Genomic DNA, 20,238 nt, shown 5'->3' with positions numbered 1-20,238 from the left:
AGTGCTGTACTGCAGAGTACTGTACTGCAGAGTACTGCAGAGTACTATACTGCAGAGTACTGTACTGCAGAGTACTGTACTGCAGAGTACTGTACTGCAGAGTACTGTACTGCAGAGTGCTGTACTGCAGAGTGCTGTACTGCAGAGTGCTGTACTGCAGAGTACTGTACTGCAGAGTACTGTACTGCAGAGTGCTGTACTGCAGAGTGCTGTACTGCAGAGTGCTGTACTGCAGAGTGCTGTACTGCAGAGTGCTGTACTGCAGAGTACAGTAGTAGAGTGTACGGTTTATCATCTATTTTAAATATTACAAGTGTATTTGTGATTTTTGAAACCAAGGTTCAGAAACCAAGAACATTCACGTTTGAGAGAAGAGTGAAATCTCAACTCATAAACTAAAAGAAGAATCCCATGTGTTTCAGAACATGTTTGTAGACGTCTGAAGTACAGGGTGAGCAGCTCTGACTCACAATAAAACCCATGGAGACTCAGGGACATTGTGTGATATAAAGAATTAAGCCCCAGAACATGAATCCTTCATATTTATGTTTGAGAGAATTTAAATCTAAAAAATACAAGACTGTGATTCATTGAGGTAATAAAATAATGTGTTTTACAATTTTTGCTGAAATGTCAGGGTCTTGCTGAGACCACTGCTAAAAACATGCAGGTGATGTGTCCTCTACAGAAATGTTACACACTGCTGCTTTAAGAGAGAAAAAGACATAAAAGAAAGATAACAACAATATTTAGGGGGAGAGTAAATGTTTTTTTGTTTTTTTTTAATCATTAGACTTGTTGCGTTGTGTCTCTGTGAGTCGGTGTGATCCTCGTTTGGTTCGTGGGAGAAAAGGAGTCGCAGGTTTCATCTGAACAGTTTTTGAAATGGAAACACTTCAACTTCCATTCAGCGTTTTGACTCTTAAAATGAGCTCTGGATGGAAGTGAAACATCTCAATTTCAAAAGTGTCCAGTGACCTTTGACCCCTCTCTACCACACGAGTGACTCTTAAAGGACACAGGGGGCGCTGTCTAACAGACCCTCTTCTTGGGCTTGTCCCACTGTGGAAAGAGCCGAGCCAGAACAGTTCTGGGCCGGTTCCTGAAGGCGCTGAAACAAAAGTTCAGATGTTTCATGGCGTCCTTCTGGAAGTCTGTGGGATCCGGTCCCAGAGCCATGACCAGGAGCTTGGAGGCAGAGCCGTATTCATGGATCAGGTCTCTGGCTGCGGCTTTGCCCAGCTTCTTGATGTTCCTGGGTTTGATGTGAACTTCAGCTGGGACGTTGAACTGGTCCTGGACTCTGACCTTCTCCAGAGTCTGCACTACTGCATCGTGGTGGGACTTCATTTGGGAGGGCAGCTTTTTCAGCAGTTTTTTCACCAGAGCATGGATCACTAGGCTTTCCACTGAGCCCAGGGTCTGTGAGGCCTGAGGAGCTGCAGGGGGCTCTGGAATTGAGGCTGGGCTTTCTATCTCTAGCTTCTCACACTCTTCTTGTATGGTTATGTTCTCTGCCGTGTGAAGTTGCACCTCCTCTGGGTTTGCCTCCTCTGCAGTTTGGAGGTGATTTTGGACTTCCATTAGTGCCTCTGTGTTCTCAGGGGTTTGGTCTTCTTGTATGTGTGGCTCAGTTGGACTGAGGTCTTCCTCTGAGCTGATGTCCAGCTGCTCTGGAGTCTGGTCATTTTCAGGAGATTCCTCATCAGTTGAACTTTTGTCAAACATACAGAGGAGCTCTTCCTCCTCAGGACTTTGTTGTGTCAGTCCAGTTTCTCCTGTCGCTGGGCTCTCTACATAGTCTGGAGTCTCTAATATCTCTGTCTCCTCTTCGTCCTGGGTCTCAGTGGTGGTCTGAGGAATGTGACTCTCCTCTTGGTTCTCCTGGTCTGGAGTTTCCTGTGAGGCCTCTGGACTCACAGTCACATTTGAAAGAGTCTCAAAGCGTTCTCCTGACGTCTGTGTCTCTGAGCATTCTCCCCCCACTGGAGCTGTTTGGGAGGACTGGCCCTCTGAATGTTCCTCTGAAGTGAATTCCTCAGGTTTCTCCAGGGGCAGGTCCTTGTCTGGGACTTTAAAGCCCATCAAGAGGAGCAGTGAAGTGGACGCGTTCCTCTTGGCCTCCTTCTTTGTGCGTCCGGAGCCAGAGGTGGTGAACTGATCCAGGGTTACCTCCACAGTGAACACCCAGCTGCCCTCCACCAGCTCCCCGCTCACCAGGCGGTACTCAGCGACCTTCTGTCTGCGAATCATCTGCAGCTCAGACAGACGCGTGGTGGGATCCTTCTCCAGACGGAAGTCTGGAGTGATGTGAGCAGGTGGAGCTGTGATCTGCTTCTCCAGAGCATTCTCTGGTTGAGGAGCAGGTTCTCCTGTGATCTGAGGAGCAGGTTCTCCTGTGGTCTGAGGAGCAGGTTCTCCTGTGGTCTGAGAAGGAGGTTCTGCTGTGGTCTGAGGAGCAGGTTCTCCTGTGGTCTGAGGAGCAGGTTCTCCTGTGGTCTGAGAAGGAGGTTCTGCTGTGGTCTGAGGAGCAGGTGCGATCAGCTCCTCCTCTGGGACTGTGTATCCCATCATCTGTAGCAGAGTTGCAGCCGCTCTCCTCCTGGCCTCCTTCTTGGAGCCCCCTTTGCCCACCGCAGTGTGCTGGTCCACAGACACCTCTATGGAGAAGGTCCAGTGGGTGTGGGTCACCGCGCCCTCCAGCAGGCGGTACTGGGCGGGCGGGTGTTTGCGGGCCATGAGCAGCTCGGACAGGCGAGTGCAGGGGTCTTTGTTCAGACCAAAGTCTGGATGGCAGTGGGGCGGGAGGTGGGCGTAGCTGTTGGTGTAGCTGTAGCCATAAGCGCCACTGTGGTTCCTCTGATACGTCTCCACTATGTTTGTCACCATGACACAGGCCCTGGTCTTCACCTCTCTCTTGTTGGGACCTTGCGCGTTTCTGCCCAGAAGGGCCCGACTGAAGCTCGGACGGTGAAGACGGGGCGGGGTGAGGCGCCGTGGTGGACTCGGTGAATTTGACGGGCAAACCCAGGCCCTGTGCCAGGCTGTACAGACGTTTGAAGGGGGGCATGGAGCCGTTGGTCGACATGAGGGAGATGTGAGCGGACATGGCGGTCGACAGAGTAAAGTGTTTGCTGAAGTGTCTCGTTCTGAGATGTGTCTTCTGCAGAAGTTTGGTTCGAAGTGAAGAAATCTGAGCTGATCTCCCACTTACATAAGATGAACTGTGATGTCACAAAGTCCAGTGATGTTCCACAGAATCTCCATGGAGACGGCAGATCTCCATGCAGACGGCAGATCTCCATGGAGACGGCAGATCTCCATGCAGACGGCAGATCTCCATGGAGATCCATGCAACATGCAACGTTCCAGAATGCAACTTTGGAATAGAATACATTTACTGATACATTTTACAGTACATCAAAACAAATATTTATATCTAAAATGAAAAATATACAAAAATTTCAAGAAGTCTTCCAAAACATTGACTTTACAGGTTTCTGGCTGTGCTAAAGATGTGAACTTTGAGTCTGTGTTTTTAGATCAGCATGATGGCGGTTTTGTTTTTAAAGCTCATATATATGACTCCATTTTCTGACAGACCTGAGCTTGAGTTTTCTTTCATTTCACACACTTTTAAAACAGAAACCCTGCACATTTAGGCTGAGTTCTTCACTCAGTAGAAAAGACTGTGTTGTCATGCCATGTCGTAATATAAGTAGTGCTCCACTGTGTTTTTAAACTCTGCTGCTTTTAAACTAAAGTGCTCAGAAAGTACTTGTATTCTTACTGTGAGCAGGGTCGCAATTTTTTACACTCAGTGATAAGATACAATACAACTAACAACTACAATAACTAATAAAAATGTAAAGTGTGGGGAGAGACTTCGGATTTAGCAACACTTGGTCATACTGCAGGACAGACCATGTATTTCTGTCTACAGTTGTCCCTCGTATATCACGGGTGTTATGTTTTAAAACTAACCTGTGATAGGCGAAATCCACAAAGTAGTCAACTTATTTAACAATGATTCTATCTGTTTTAAGTCTGTAAAACCCCTCAGCACACACCTCATACACTTTTCTCAAATGGGACAGTTACAATCCTTTTTACATCCTTCTTAAAACTTATAGCTGCTGTCGTCCTTTTGTTATTTTCCTCCTTATGAATGAACCAAAGATTAATTTATTCTGTAATGGAGCCCTACAGCGCAGAGTCCTGTACGGGTCCATTTTTGGAGACACACATCCGCGCAGTACAACACCACACCTGCCCGTTAACCCGAGATTATATCAAACTTTTGAGCTGCCTACGCCACGGACTGAACCAAGACCAAACCAGGACTAACCTAGAACTGATTCCAGGACTGAAGAGGAGGACTAAACCAGGATTGAACTAGGACTAAAATTGGACTAAAACAGGACTAAACCAGAACTGAAACAGGACTCACTGTCGGCACGGGCTCAGAGGTGACCGCAGCAGAAGGGACCGGCTCAGCTCGGCGGCACTTCACGGGGGTAAGCACGGCCTTTGCCCGATTGTGCTTTGCGGACACTCTACTTCTGTGTTCTCTCTCTTAAGTCCAAGATTGGTCCTGGGTTAGTCCTGGTTTAGTCCTGACCTGCCCGTGTTTAATCACTATCCACCCGCATACCCACCCGTAAAATTCCAGAAAGTTAAAACCCGCCTGTTTCAGCAACTATTTGCCGGTGCAGGACTCTTCCACAGCCGTGTAACTTCTCCCTTCCTTCAGTGTGTCCAGAAGTCCAAGTTTTTGTGTGATGGTTTGCATCTTCCTCTGCCTTTTGGGTGCGACTACAGGAGCCTTTGTCTGTGCAGAACGTTTCGTCGACATTGTGGGTTTTGTCGGGGAGAAAAGTTGCAAATATACAGCACTTCAGAATCACACTGATACAGATCCAACATTTATGTAAATCTGGCAGCTGAACACATTCTGTTCTGTACATGAGACACAGCACGGAGGAGACTGATTGACAGTGGTCTACAGTCTCTTAGCCAATCAGGACGCAGAGGGAGGGACACAATGCACATTCATAGACTGTAAAAAAAAGGCAAGCAAAACTGCACAAAAAAAATCTGCGAGAAAACAGCGAGACCGCGAAAGGTGAACCGCGATATAGAGAGGGACGACAGTAAATATAATCCTGAATAACAGAATGCAGCATATTATCATTAGAACTAAAGGTTTTCAAACTGATTGGTTAATAGGGACAAGATCTTGCGAGACAAAAAGATTGTGACACATATACTGAAAATTATCTAGTGAGATTTTTTTATACAAGTTTTTACATGTGGATTGATACAAAAATGGACTTAAGTACTGGTGAGTTATATTTTTGACAAGCTGTCCTCCCAAAAAGCACTGCTGCTACTGTGTGGATCAGGCGGATTTTTTCTGTCCGAACCTGGAGGTCGGATTTCTATGCTCTAACTCATGGGTCATCAAACTCAGGCCCGTGGGCTAACTCCGGCCCTCCAGCCCCTCTGCCCCCACCACTTGAACTGGCCCAATGAGGCAATCCTCAAAAGTGTCATGACCTATTTTTTTAAATAACTTTTCAATTAAAAAATGATATTTATATGAAGTATTTATATTTATATTTAAATTATTATATCACGTATTTACATTTGCTGCAGAAATTTCATCACCTGACAAACTCGAGATCAAACAGTAACAGTCAACAACCACACAGTGCTGTACTGCAGAGTACTGTACTGCAGAGTACTATACTGCAGAGTACTGTACTGCAGAGTACTGTACTGCAGAGTACTATACTGCAGAGTACTATACTGCAGAGTACTGCAGAGTACTATACTGCAGAGTACTGTACTGCAGAGTACTGTACAGAGTACTGTACTGCAGAGTACTGTACAGAGAGTACTGTAGTGCAGAGTACTGTAGTACAGAGTACTGTAGTACAGAGTAGAGTACTGTACTGTAGCAGAGTACTGTAGTTACAGAGTACTAGTACTGTAGTACAGAGTACTGTAGTGCAGAGTACTGTAGTACAGAGTACTGTAGTACAGAGTACTGTAGTACAGCTAAGGACAGCAAAATGGTGAGTGTTAAAGTATGAAAAGTTGACAGAAAGTGCAGAGTTTTCAAAGAACAGTGGACGACAGATTATTTTTTTGTTCATTGTTGGACCGTGCAGTTTGTCTCATATGTAAAGAAAATGTGGTGGTTTTCAAAGAATATAATCTGTGTCGTCAGGGTCCCGACTTTGGCCCCCATCACAGTCAGGAGAGATAATGTGGCCCCCAGAGAAACAACGTTTGGTGAGCCCTTCCCTAGAAAAACAAATGTGAGCGGGGTCGCCTCTGCACAGATCTGACCTGTAACTTGGTCTTGTTTAGTCTCCATGAAGATAAAGTTTTAATGCCATACTGTGGAACATTCCAGACAAAGTAATAACATCTCCAAAAGCATTTGACAAGCCCTGCACCAGAAAAGTGACACAATGCACCTTTAAAGTGATTTATCGATGTTTCTTTAGAACATTTCTTCAGACTTCGACAAACTTCCTTATAAAAACTTCAGCTTCTGTCTGATCGGTGCATTTCCAAGAACAGATGATGATTTATTCTCCATTAATAAGTGCACTCTTTCCTCTCTGGCTCAGTCCTGGGAGAGTCGGAAATATCAGGGATTCCACAAACGGCTCCAAACTGTGAAGGATGAAATCTGAAGTGATGCTCCAATAATCAAACGTCTCAAGTCTCATCATTTATATAAACATTTACTCCAGAGCTGTAACCGATTCACGAGAGAAGAGAAGAGAGGAGAGGAGAAGAGGTCTCTGCTTGCTGAGAATTATGATTGGTGTTACTGTCTCTTTAAATGAAAGTAATTTAATTGTTTATTTAATTGAGTTTTAAAACTACACTGTACACCCTTTTCTGTCAATTAATGATGCATGTATAATTTTGTTCTTTGGCACGTAAGAGATAAAAGCTTCATTTAACAATAGTTGGTCCAGTAGCAGCAGTTGGTTGTTCAGAAGATCACTGCTTCTAAATGACGTTGATTCAGTTTCACTTTAGTTTCTCATATTCTACACGACACACAGGCCCTAATTTTGATGAAGAACTTTATGCTTTTACTCTGCGTTGACCTGGATGGAGGAGAATTACAGAGAATTTTATGCAGATTTGTTGGGATCTTTACACTGGCAATATTTACCAATAAAGAGCAGGATTTTGGCAAAGTTTTGGTTCAGATTATCTGGTTGACTTAAATTTTACACCAACACTGCAGGTTTTGACTGGATATGGATTTATTATTACGGACTTTGGCTTTAAGACATTATAAACGCTGCTCTGGAGACTGGATGTGTTCAGGTGGATATAAGTTTGAACTGTGGCTTTGTTACACATGTTGAATGTGTTGAACATGTTAAATGTTAAATACATTAGCACAGAGTGCAGTCATGACAGGTGAGCACCTGCACTGCTCATAATCTGATGCAGTGAATGTGGCTCAAATGGACATAAGTTTTTTGGACAGTACTTTATAGTACCAGTTAGGGATGGGCATTCCATGAAATTTTCTTAATCGATCGTCGGAAGAATTAACGATCGATTATCGATGAATCATTAACGTTTTTATATTAAAATGATCATCATTATTATTACTATCTGCACTACTAATCTGCATAAATAAATTCAACTTTACGACATATAAACTGTAACGACTCTAGAGCCACATCAGCCCGTTTGACATTATAATGTGTTTAATTCAGTTTTGTTCAACTCTCACAGAAACAAAACTTAAAACCACATCACTAATTTGCATAAACTCAGTGAAGATAAAACTCCAGCTCTTGTGTCACTGATGTGGTTCAACTTCTGTCAGATTAAAAGACATGACTCAGGTGAATACAGGTTAGTGTGACCAGATTTGCGTTTGTCAAAACCAGGACACTGTACGGGGGAGGGAGGTGGGGACTCATCATCGACATTGTGCGACTCTCACCTGGTAAAACCTTTTCCCACTGGACACAGAAACATATGTGCTGCTTTATACACTGTGCACATGGACTCACACTTGTCCCGAACGCAACGGAAAACGTGGAATTTCTTGTACAAATCATCGTTAAATACACATTTGTGCTTCGGTACGTTGCAGACTGAACGACTGTTTGTGTCTCGCTCCTTCTGATGCAGAGACACATGTACACACCTGTTTGGTCACACTACACACACCAAACTACATTCGGTTGTCGATTGAAATTAACGTAATCGATGAAATTCCTAATGATCAATTATCGATTAATCGATTAATCATGCCCATCCCTAGTACCAGTATTTTCCAGACCTTCCAAAATATTTTAAGTAAAAAATGTAAGACATGTAAAAAAAACAATGTCAAGATGAATAATAATGATTTGTGTAGCCACATGATATTTTCACAGACACATGTCATGTCTCTGCAGGTTCTTAAATGATCTGCAGATTAGTTCTAGTTCATGATTTCATTTACAGAGCAATCCTGCAAAGATTTTAGGTTAACGAGGCCTACAGACGATGAGTGTTTCAGACAGGAGGGGGCGTGGCCTCACTGTGGCTCTCCATCATGATCTGTGGTCGTCCATCAGAACAACCCTAAACAAGAGGACACACATTTTCATCTAATTCTGCGACTGTTGACTTTTAAAGTTGAATAATAAAATGTGGTTGAATAATAAAAACAAATTAAAAGTAGTAGTAGAGTGGAGACTGCAGAAAGTTAAAGTACATTCTCCATGAAGAGAGATGGCATTAATGACAAATCTGCTGGCGTACGTCGGAGAAGTTCTAGGTAAGTTTTGTATAAGTTCTGAGCATGCTGAAGCACACTGGCAAACAGCAAGGCTGTCGAGAAACTTTGAGCATGCTGAAAATGTCTCGAAAATGTCAGCGTATGTTTACACGTCCTGTATACGTGGGTCATAAGTTGTAGGGAAGTTATGCGATCGTTGACACACGTTCAGTTGACACATGTTAAGTGTAAGTTACTTATAAGTCCAAATACGTTGAGATAATGTCTAGTGTACCCATGACTTATGAGTAACATGCTTTGAACCTTTGTGTGACTATACAACTTATCTCCAACACATATTGACATACGCAGACGTATTTGACATCTTCCAGATGACCGTAGAACTTACTGAACTTGTTTCTAACTTACAGCTACTGTATAAAGACGTACTGGCAGCGTGTAGGGAAACTGGTTCATAAAAATGGGGAGGAAAGCGTCAGTTCTCCTCCAGACTTTGTGCTCCCATATATCATATGAGCCCATGAAAAACACTTGATCAGAGAATACTTCAGCTACAAAGAATATCAGACAGAATAGTGAATCTACTTCCTGTGAACTTTATCTCCAATCTTTTATGCTTTAAAAAACATGTATCTAAAGTATTGCACCACATTTCACAAATAATAAACACTCAGTTTTGTCTTGTATCTAAACTAGAAGTGCAGAGCTCTGAGCTCTAGAAGTGCAGTGGCGAGTGCTTTTACTGTAGACAGGAAACAGCTGATGAAATCACACTCACAACTTTACAGCCCGTGGTGTGCAGACACATCCCACTGCTCTAAAACTACCGACCTATGAATCGATCTGCTGCATTCAGCACCATGGACAGCGAGAGACTGATATGATATAACATATGAATGATATGATTTAAATCATCGAGCGGCAGCCTTTGTTATAACGACATGTGATCGTCTGTGATACGCTGCTGTTTGCTCTGCATCGTTGAACATAAGTTGTGGACGCCAGCAACACACTGAGCATTAGTTGGTGTAAGTTATTTATAAGTTATCAAAATGTTCTATACAAGTTACTAATACGTTATGTATGCGCCCAACTCGTTATGAATACTCTATGTATACACCCCAAAACTGAAAAAAGAAAACACAATAGCTCAGTGTAATGCAGCGTTTTAGGGAAATTCTGTTATGTGATATACACTGGTTAAATCATCAAGATGTGACAGGACCTTAAATGCCACACTGTGGAACATTACCTCTAAAGAAACAACATGGAAACAAGCAGGAGGCCTCCCCCAGGTCAAATAAGAGTCAGGTCTGTGGAGATGCAAAAACCTTTGCCTTAAAAAGTTACATAGTGTGGCTTTAACCTAAAACAATATAAAAACTAATACGACAACCACAATGGTACAATTACAACTACTGTTACTCTTGACGCTTACTACTACTACTACTACTACTACTACTACTACTACTTCTCCTCTTACTCCTACTGCTATTGTTACTGCCACTTCAACTACTCCTACTCCTCCTACTGCTACTACTGTCACTATTGCTACTACTACTACTACTACTACTATTGCTACTACTGTTACTACTCCTGCTGCTACTACTACTACTACTTCAACTACTCCTACTCCTACTGCTATTGTTACTGCCACTTCAACTACTCCTACTCCTCCCGCTGCTCCTACTGCATCACATTAGCGAGCAGCAGATTTATTTATTATTTTTTTTCATTTATACCAAAATGACACCGACGCTGCTGAATCTTTCGTGTATCACTAAGAAAATAAAAGTGGAGGATGAGGTGCGTCTGTCACAGTGGGCGTGTCCCCGTGGAGGAGAAAACAGGTAGATCGGCAAAATGTCGTCTTAAAAATAAGAGATTAAAAACTCAAACCTGCACGTATCCCTCCAAAACTATTTCAGGGTCAATGAGAAGAAGCAGCTTGGTTAAAAGTTCTGAAAAGTCCACTTTGCAGAACAGGTCTGATTTTAAACTTTCACTAAACAAATATTTGGAAAAATTGCTCAGAGAAACTTTCCCGTTCGGAGTGTCGAGATGTAAAAATGACAAAATAACAAATCCTTCTTTTGACAGAAAATTCCCAAACTTAAAATCCCCGGGCGGCCGTTTAGTGATGTCACATTTACTTGTCGTTTCTGAACTAAACGCTGGCGATTCAACAAAGTCTCTCTGAAAACGCCTGTCGACGTCTGAAAGAAGAGACAGAAGAGAGATTTACAGAAAGAGAGAGAAAGAGAGACGAGGAGGGGGGGAAAAGAGAGAAGAAGGAGAGAGAAGAAGAGAGAGAGAGAGAGAGGGTGGAGGGGGAGAAAGAGAGGGTGGGGAGAAGAGACAGAGGAGAAAGGGGGGGCAGACAGAGAGAAAGAGAAGAAGAAGAAGGAGCAAGAGAAGGGCTGAAGGGGTGAGAGACAGAGAGAAAGAGAGAAGAAGGAGAGAAAGGGAAATAGAGACAAATAGAGGGAAGGAGAGAGAGGGAAGAGACAGAGAGAGAGAGAGAAGAAGGAAGGAGAGAGAAGAGGTTGAGAGACAAAGAAAGAGAAAGAGAGAGAAGAAGGAAAGAGAGGGAAAGGGAGACAAAGGAGAAGGCGAGAGAGAGGGAGAGAGTGACAAAGAGAGAGAGAGAGAGAAGAGGTAAAAGGGATGCGAGACAGAGAGAAAGCGAGAAGAAGGAGAGAGGGAAAGAGAGACAGATAGAGGAGAAAGAGAGAGAGGGGGGAGAGTGGCAGAGAGAGAGAGAAGAAGAGAGAGACAGAGAGAGAATAATGAAGGAGAGAGAGAAGAGGGTGAGAGAGAGAAAGAGAGAGGGAAAGAGAGACAAAGAGAGGAGAAGGAGAGAGAGGGGGGAGAGTGACAGAGAGAGAGAGAGAGAGAAGAAAGAGAGAAGAGAGGGACAGAGAGAGAGAATAAGGAAGGAGAGAGAAGAGGGTGAGAGAGAGAAAAAGAGAAGGAGAGAGGGAAAGAGAGACAAAGAGAGGAGAAGGAGAGAGAAGAGGGTGAGAGACAGAGAGAAAGAGAGAAGAAGGAGAGAGATGGAAAGAGAGACACAGATGGAAGGAGAGAGAAAAGGGGAGGGGGGAGAGAGAAGAAGGAGCGACAGAAGGGGTGAGAGACAGAGAGAAAGAGAGAAGAAGGAGAGAGAGAGAAAGAGATAGATAGAGGAGAAGGATGGAGAGAAGGGGAGAGAGACAGAGAGAGATCGAACAAAGAAGGATGGAGGGAGGAAGAGAAGGTGAAAGAGAGAGAGAGGAAGAGACAGAGGAGAAGGGCAGAGTAAGAGGAGGAGAAGAGAAAGAGGGTGGAGCTGGATCGTGTCAGAAGACGAGTATGTGCTGAACAACCACAATTAGATTTAAGAAGATTAAACATTAATATAAGATCATTTGTCTTTAAAATCAGAATAATCCACCCACTGACTTCAGAATTAAGTTTAATTTCAAATCATCATTTTCAGGAATTAAGAGTTTACAGCAGAGTTTTCCAACACACACACGTCACTCACCACAGGATTTATGAATTATACATATTGTACTAAATAACTCCAATTTGATTAAATACCACTGTAAATGTGTTATTTTGAACTTCATAATTAATACTAATTAGAGCTAATAAATGGATAATGGTTGAATGTTTTCTAGGCATCTAACTGTACATTTAAGGTTTGCCTCTTATATCAAGTCAGTTTCTTGCTCTAAAATGAGCAGCTCTCCTGCTTTTTCATTTTGTGAGTGGAGCTCACCCGATCTCTGGTTTACATCATCTTTTTAAAACGTAATTAACTGGTGTTATATATATAGACTAATTAATTAATCGCAATTAACGCGATAATTTGACACCCCTAATAAAAAGTGACAAGATTGCTGTGTATATGCAATTTTAACAATACATTTACACAAAATACCAAGTCATTCTCCATCAAAACATTCCTTAAAATATCTTAAAAGAAAGTGAATATGAAGTAATATATGATAAAAGTAAATGACAGGAGAACTAATGATCAGATAAGTAACTACTAAAGAAGAAAGTAAGGGGAGTCCAAATCCTATGGGAGTCACTTTACTATAGCACCATGTTCACCCCGGGGTCAGTCCATTCCGACAATTAGACATTTCCATCTTTTATCAAACGTCCAGCACTTCAACATTAATTTTTCTGGTTGGAGTGGCGGCACTTTAGCTTTTTTTTTTTCAACATTCCTCCATTCTGACACACAAAGGAATTATCAAGTTGTGGCGGCGCTCTTTTCAGGACAATATTTTCACAGAAGGAGGTAAGCGAAGCCTGAAAATCTCCTTTAAAGACGTTCTAAGAAGTATATTTACACTCGTCCTTCACTGATCAGAGCGCTCAGAGTGAGACCTGTTTGTAAAAAGAGTTTAATCAACTCAAATAAAGAAGTGAAAAATTCCTCCAGTTCGCAGCGAGAAGGGTCCAGCATACCACAGCACAAAAGTACACAAAAAGTACTGCAAACAAGTACCACAAAGACCCCGCTGAGACCTGAGAGAGTCCAAGACCCAGCAGTCGGGTTTCAGTCCAGGATTTGAGAGATCCAAGACACAAGAAAATAATGAGAAATGCAAATGATCTGAGAGAATCTGCATCTGAAAAGTGTCCACTCCAGTTTCAACATTTTAATCTGAACCAAAGCCGAAAAAAACAAGAGAAACAACCTTAAGCTCCTTGTGTGTTTAGACCAGAGACGTCCAAGATCCTGCACAGATCTGGACCAGGGACCAGCTACTCCTGACCGAGATCTAGGATGGTGAAAAGTATCAAAAATCAGATTTGAGTCGATACTAAAGCTGATCAAAACAGTCAGTCCCAGTTCAATCAGAACAAACAGAAGAGCACATGGACCAGAAAGTACTGTCATTTAAAGGGCCCGTCTCATGTAAAATCAACTTTTCAGAGCTTTCTACCTTCTAAGAGTGATGTGTGGGCCTTGTATTTGTCGCCAAAGTGTTTTTTACATTGATTCGGCGTTTTTTTTAACAATCTGCAGCGTATTTCTGCCACCCTCCCACTAAACTAAAGCTGCTACAACGATGACGCAGCAGATACACCTATGACATGTTTGGAGGGCGGAGCCTGTGCTTTCTCAGGACGGGCGGGGGGATGAGCAATAGTCGGTCTTTCATAGTTCCTGGTCTGTGACGGTCTCCAAAAAAAGAGTTATTTTGCATGACATGGGACCTTTAATGTTGGAAATCACAATCTATTGTCTAATTTATTTAGACATGTGAGTGTTTTTTTTTTTTTTTTTTTTATTACCGGATCAGCATCGAGTATCATGTCTGTTACTTAGTACTAAAATGGAGTTTGAAATGTCAGTATTGTATAATATAAGTGGTACATCAGTGGTGCGAGGCTGCTACACTGAACACAGAAAGTGAAACAAAGCTGCACACTTGCTCCAAACTGCATTTAATCAAACATGATGTTTGGATCAGTGGACTTGGTTACAGGAAAAACATGTAGAGCAGGGCTCCCCAACCTGTGGGCCGTTTGGTACAGGGCTAAAAGGTGAGATAACGTGAGGAGCTCAGTCACACGGGAGGAGCTCAGAATAGAGCCGCTGCTCCTCCAGGTCAAGAGGAGCAGTTGAGGTGTTTTGGGCATCTGTTCTGATGCCTCCTGGACGTCTCCCTCGGGAGGTACTCATGTCCCACTGGGAGGAGCCCCCAGGGAAGACCCAGGACACACTGGAGGGACTATGTCTCTGGGCTGGCCTGGGAACACCTCGAGGTCCCCCAAGAGGAGCTAGAGGAAGTGTCTGGGGTGAAGGAAGTCTGGGAGTCCCCTGAGACCTGGCCCCGGATAAGTGGAAGAAAACAGATGGATGGGTTTTATTTGTGTTCTGTTTCCAGGTTGAGCCGTTCACTCCCTAACAGAAGTCGTTCTGTGTTTTGGATTCTGCTCGTACACACTCACATAAAACTCTGCAGCGTGTCTTCAATGTAACATTTGGAAAACTTCACCAACTGGCAAACAAAGTCCCACAATAAACAGTTTGATTTCATTGAGCTTACTTACTGACTAAGCAGTTTTCAAGATAAATGTTTTTTTTTAATGATGTCAAAGTTTTTGGGACACTCTGTATTTTATGTGTGGACATCTCCTGTGGTTCACTTTACGACTGACCAGACGATCAGTGAGCAGGAGGTTTATATGGGAGAGACACAGACAGAACCATGTCCTGACCAAGATCCACTGATCCAAACATCATCATTCACTGAGAGAGCAGCTTAGTCTCACTTTCCCAGTGTGAGTACGTGACATCAGCAGCAGGATCCCAGCTCAGATCTGGAGAAGGGTCCAGCTCCAGGGACTCGGCTGTGGAAGAGTGTGAGGAAATATTTTTTACTGTCTAAGAGTGAAGCACTCTGGAGACACATATAACAGTGATGTATCTGCCCCCACACGGAGCTCCAGGACGAGAGGGGGCGTGTGTGGAGGCTCTGCCCGCTCAGAGGCAGCCTGACCTGGGGAGAGCGGCGCCGGACGAGGGGGCTGCTCTGGAGAAACGGAGGAGAGGAAACAGGACGTGCTCTGAGTTTTATTTAACCACAGCATCCTCCCACACAAGGAGCAGACTACGCTGTTTGGTTTTTGTTATAAAAATACACGTTTTTAAATTGGATTCTCTCTTGTGGACCTATAAAATGTGTCTCAGCTCGGAAAATGTCACTGTGTTCTTTTACAGTTTGGTTTCAGGAAGAAAGAGTGAAATCTAGAGTATTTGCATCTCGCTGGGTCCTGGTTTAAATTATAAAGTGTATATATAAAAAGAAAGTGAACATGGGCGCACTTCCTGCTCCATCAACTCTGGCTCCAATTCTAAAAAATGTTTTCTCTTTCTGTAACTGTTATCATCAGTCTTCTTATTTTGGTCTTAACATGTTTGTATTAACCCACGTTACATGATCCTCATGTTTTTATTTCACTATTTTGTCCGTAAATAAATTCTTAATGATCTCTGTTCTAATGTTGTTTCCTCATCACAATCAGACCTGGAGTTGGGTTTTGTTTCATTCACATGTTTAACATTAATCCATATGCATATCCAGGCAATGTTCTTCCCTCAAACAGAAAAATCTCTGTTCTACTTTTGTTTATAGTGAATAATTCGTTCATAGTTCCAAAAAACTAGTTCATCGTTCTTTTTCAGTACGTTGTTGCTGCGAGTGATTATTATTCAATATCACTGCCAAAGTCCAAACAGAACCACGGACAGTAATTATTTGATCAGTTTTAACAATGAAACTCTGCGTTAGATTTCATCTTCATTAGGGCTGCGCAAAAATATCAAAATATTAATATATCGTATCGTTTAATATGCTGATACAGCATCAGTATCATGGGCGGCTGTATCGATATATCGCCAAGAGTATTTTTGATATATTTGATTAAATTCTTTTGTTACAGTTACAGTTTTGTTGTTTGTTTAGTGGAGGGAAACTTATTCATGTTACACATTTAACATTTTCACTGTTTTGATTGAAATGTCTGTTTTTCATATGAACTTTGAACTTTGAAGTGATTTAACAAAGACTTTTAGTATCACAGACACAACCTCCACCAACAGGGTCTTTTAAGTGTAACAGCTGCACCAACATATGTCACACCAAGTCATTTCTGGACGATCATTCACAAAAAGAATATACAATAAAACACTTTATCAGTTGCAAAACAACATTTGCAATTTACAGATTGTTTGCCCTACTTCCAAAGTGTTCTACAGGGATGACCAAAAGGTGCTTGCAGAAGCGCCTGACTGAGCATAAATATGTTCTCCATACAGGTAATACCAACTATCCTCTGGCCAGACACTTTTTGGAATTTCATAACAGCAACACATTTACTCTGCAGGTACAAGGAACTGATCATATATCAGAGTCTTTACGAAAAGGAAACTGGATTGTAAAACTCAGTGTGAAACCGACTGGAGTTGTAAATTACAGGCAACAAAATCTCCTGCGCTCAGTGAAGATTTGGACTTGTGTGTTTTTATAACTGACTGGTATTTTTTGTGTATATATATATATATATATTATATATTTTTGTACATAATGGGTTTTTCTATACCCATGACGTCCCACTGTTCTAACACTGCCATCTTGTGGTGTTATCAGGTGGTGTCCACAGGTGAATCTCTCCTCCTCTTGCAGGTGGAGCAGCCCTGTTGGTGGGTTTCTTCTATTTAATTCACATGTTTTACTCTCAATTCTGTTTGTTCCCTGAGGAAAACCACAGGCTGAAATGTAAGTTGTCCATTAAGACATGTCGTAAATGAATAAAGGTGTTTGATTTTAACCAGTGAGTGCTTTGGTTTTTTGCATCTTATGACTTAGCCTTTGATTTTTATTGAACTGTATTGAATTGATTTGAAATATATCGTACTGAATCGTATCGAATTGTAAGCTCACTGTATCGAGATATATATCGTATCGCCAACTTGTTAATGATACTCAACCTTAATCTTCATATCAAATTCTGAATCTTCATCCAACCAGTGAATGAAGTTAAAAAAGAAGATTAAGTTAAAAGAAGCACATGTTGTTCACAGACACCAGATTGAACGTGTTCACAGTTCGTTCATCAGGCACTAGTGCGTTCAGTCCAAAACATACTACAGGTCAGTTAAATATAATCAATCAATGAACCTGCCCAGGGCACTGGTGCTAGTGGCGAGACACTTCACCTTCACTGCCTAATATAAAAGTGGTGTGTGTGTGAGTGATGGTGGTGGTCGGAGGGACCATTGGCGCTGATTGGCATGGCAGCCGTGCTTCTGTCAGTCTGCCCCAGGGCAGCTGTGGCTACAACAGTAGTTTACCATCACCACATATAGAGTGAATGAATAATGCTGAATAATCCTCTGTAAAGCGTCTTTGTGACAAAAATGTCTGTGAAAAGCGCTATATAAATAAAGACTTACTTACTTACTCAGTTCACGCTCACCCAAAATATGGTACAACACTCACTGCATGACATCACAAGGTGGAACAGAGCATTTTGACTGTTGGAGACAGAACACACAGAACACAGAACATGTGTGAATGAAACAAAACACAACTCCAGGTGTGTTTTTAATCAGGGAACAACATTATAGCCTGACTTAAAGCTCACAAGAGTTCACTTTGTGCGATACAGAACCTTAAAGCAAAGACAAGAGAAACTTGCTTTAGAAAACACGTTATTTTTTTCTGTAAATTACAAGGCAACAAAACTATTCTGTGCAAATAAGCGGCTGTGCTTCTGTTGATGTACAGAGCAGCACATGGACAAGAATAACTCCATGACGTGCATCAGAGATGATTCACTTGATGTGTTTCAGTCTGAGCAGTTCCAATACTTTATCTCCGACGGGAGGCAAGAACACAATGGAGCAGAGTCAGACCTGGTCCAGTCTAGTTTCGATCACTCCCCCACAGACCAGGACCCCCCACAAAACCTACACCACCACACACACGGCTCAGTACAGTCCTCATCTGGTCCTGGTCTAGTCCTGGTCTAGTCCAGTTTCGCTCACTCCCCCACGGACGAACCAAAACCCCCCACAAAACTCGACGGGACCACACTCAGACTGAGATCCCGTTCTGGACCGGTTTTAGTTCTGGTTGAGTTTCAGAATGAGCTCATGCCTTCAGAATGTGCACGCCTCACTCCTCCACAGACCTGGACCTCCCACAGACCGAGATCCAGGTCTGATCCTGCAACTCGTTTCACTGATTAGAACTAAAAAATAATCTATACATACAAACACTTTCAGACACTAAAATCCTCTTTACATTCTGCAGTGACGAGCGGAGCCACAGCTGCCCCGGGACAGACTGACACAAGTGAAGCATCCACAACGTAAAGTGCTCAAACCACAAACCTCCTCTAGACCAAGGACTAGTCTAAACCAGGTCTAAACAAGGTCTAAACCAGGTCTAAACCAGGTCTAAACCAGGTCTAAACCAGGTCTAAACAAGGTCTAAACAAGGTCTAAACTAAACCAGGTCTAAACCAGGTCTAAGGTCTAAACAAGGTCTAAACAGGTCTAAACCAGGTCTAAACCAGGTCTAAACCAGGACTAAACCAGGTCTAAACCAGGTCTAAACCAGGTCTAAAACCAGGTAAACAAGGTCTAAACCAGGTCTAAACAAGGTCTAAACAAGGTCTAAACCAGGTCTAAACAAGGTCTAAACCAGGTCTAAACCAGGTCTAAACCAGGTCTAAACCAGGACTAAACCAGGACTAAACAAGGTCTAAACCAGGACTAAACCAGGACTGAACCAGGTCTAAACCAGGTCTAAACCAGGACTAAACCAGGTCTAAACAAGGTCTAAACCAGGACTAAACTAGGACTGAACCAGGTCTAAACCAGGTCTAAACAAGGTCTAAACCAGGTCTAAACCAGGACTAAAACAGGTCTAAACCAGGACTAAAACAGGTCTAAACCAGGTCTAAACCAGGTCTAAACCAGGACTAAACCAGGTCTAAACAAGGTCTAAACCAGGTCTAAACCAGGTCTAAACCAGGTCTAAACCAGGTCTAAACCAGGTCTAAACCAGGTCTAAACAAGGTCTAAACCAGGTCTAAACAAGGTCTAAACCAGGTCTAAACCAGAACTAAGCCAGGTCTAAAACAGGTCTAAATCAGGTCTAAATCAGGACTAAACCAGGACTAAACCAGGTCTAAATCAGGACTAAACTAGAACTAAACCAGGTCTAAAGCAGGACTAAAGCAGGATTAAACCAGGACTAAAACAGGTCTAAACCAGGTCTAAACCAGAACTAAGCCAGGTCTAAAACAGGTCTAAATCAGGTCTAAACCAGGACTAAACCAGAACTAAGCCAGGTCTAAATCAGGACTAAATAAGGACTAAACCAGGACTAAACCAGAACTAAACCAGGACTAAACCAAACATAAACCAGAACTAAACCATGTCTAAATCAGGACCAGGATAAACCAGGACTAAACAGGATTAAACCAGGCATAAACCACGTCTAAACCTAAACTTGGTCTCAAGCATAAACTTGGTCTAAAGCAGGTCTAAAGCAGGTCTAAAGCAGGTCTAAAGCAGGTCTAAAGCAGGTCTAAAGCAGGTCTAAAGCAGGTCTAAAGCAGGTCTGTCTGTGGTCCTCTCCTGTGCCAGTATTACAGCAGTTATTGACAGATTTCAGTCACAGTGTGTGCGACTCAAGGCTGATCTCAAACACACAAACAGATATGAGGCTGTGTGATAAACGAGCAGACGCCTCACGAGCCCAACTCTTCACCAACAAGAAGAAAAGTCCACTGTACCAGACAAACGTGCAGCACTCACACGAGGACCACAACCATCAAACCGTTTGAATTCATGTGAGATGTTAATGTCAAAATGCACAAAGAGAAAAGTTACATAGTACAGCTTTATGGAAAAATATGGTGTAAGGGACTAA

At 42.6% G+C, this 20,238-nt stretch overlaps 1 protein-coding gene across 1 annotated transcript in view; it reads right to left on the bottom strand.

The window, feature by feature from the left end:
• The window catches only part of LOC110153424 (estrogen receptor beta-like), a 116,140-nt gene that overhangs the window by 88,953 nt on the left and 6,949 nt on the right, over nt 1–20,238 (bottom strand). The window contains 1 exon segment of the mRNA XM_055157098.1: nt 17,752–17,828. The gene's annotated coding sequence lies outside the window, so the exon portion shown is untranslated.

The sequence above is a fragment of the Boleophthalmus pectinirostris genome, unplaced genomic scaffold, assembly GCF_026225935.1.
Source record: "Boleophthalmus pectinirostris isolate CB_2022bp ecotype Guang Dong unplaced genomic scaffold, ASM2622593v1 HiC_scaffold_10, whole genome shotgun sequence".
Taxonomy (NCBI): domain Eukaryota; kingdom Metazoa; phylum Chordata; class Actinopteri; order Gobiiformes; family Gobiidae; genus Boleophthalmus; species Boleophthalmus pectinirostris.
This window is presented reverse-complemented; position numbering and strand designations above follow the sequence as displayed.